This window comes from Penaeus monodon, chromosome 20 (genome assembly GCF_015228065.2).
Source record: "Penaeus monodon isolate SGIC_2016 chromosome 20, NSTDA_Pmon_1, whole genome shotgun sequence".
Taxonomy (NCBI): domain Eukaryota; kingdom Metazoa; phylum Arthropoda; class Malacostraca; order Decapoda; family Penaeidae; genus Penaeus; species Penaeus monodon.
The window spans coordinates 12,309,718-12,310,358 of NC_051405.1; positions in this window are offsets into that span (position 1 = coordinate 12,309,718).

The window sequence follows — 641 nt, forward strand, 5'->3', positions numbered from 1 at the left end:
GAAATAGTCTTATGGCCGAGTATTTTCGTAAGCCAGTTTTAAAGGTTACTCGTGCGTGGCAGATGCCTTCTTGAGCCACATAAATGTAGCATAAATTGCTCACAAGTGTGATCTAGTGTGACGGCTATTGGGCGTGAGGCTAGCGAAGCGGGAAAGAAAGGCGTATGAAGCATGTATGGGAAAGCGCGCCGAGACGCTGCCTGGGGGTCTGCGCGACGGCCGACACATGGATCGCGTCATTTTTACCGGCAGAGAAATTACTCTCGGGCTAATGTTCGCCTGGGGCGGGCGGGCAGGCACTACTTGTGGCGGGGGAGCAAGTGCCATGGTAATAGGGACGCGGTTCGTCTCATCTGTCCGCGGTAAAGGTGGAGGGAGAAAGGAAGAGGGGGGACGAGTTGCAGAAGCGTGAGGAAAACGCCTTTGGGCCTTCTCTTCATAGGTACGTCATCTCTCGCCGCTAACATCTTTTCCGACGCACACCGTCATCAGTGTCGGATGATGAATTGCCCGTGAAGTTGCAAATTGCAAAAGGAAAAAGCGGAGGGGAAACAGGCGAACCGACGCGCACTCCACCCACTTTTGCTGGAAATGGGTGTTTTTGTGGTGTGGTTGATAACGGGTAGGGATGCGGCTGGATG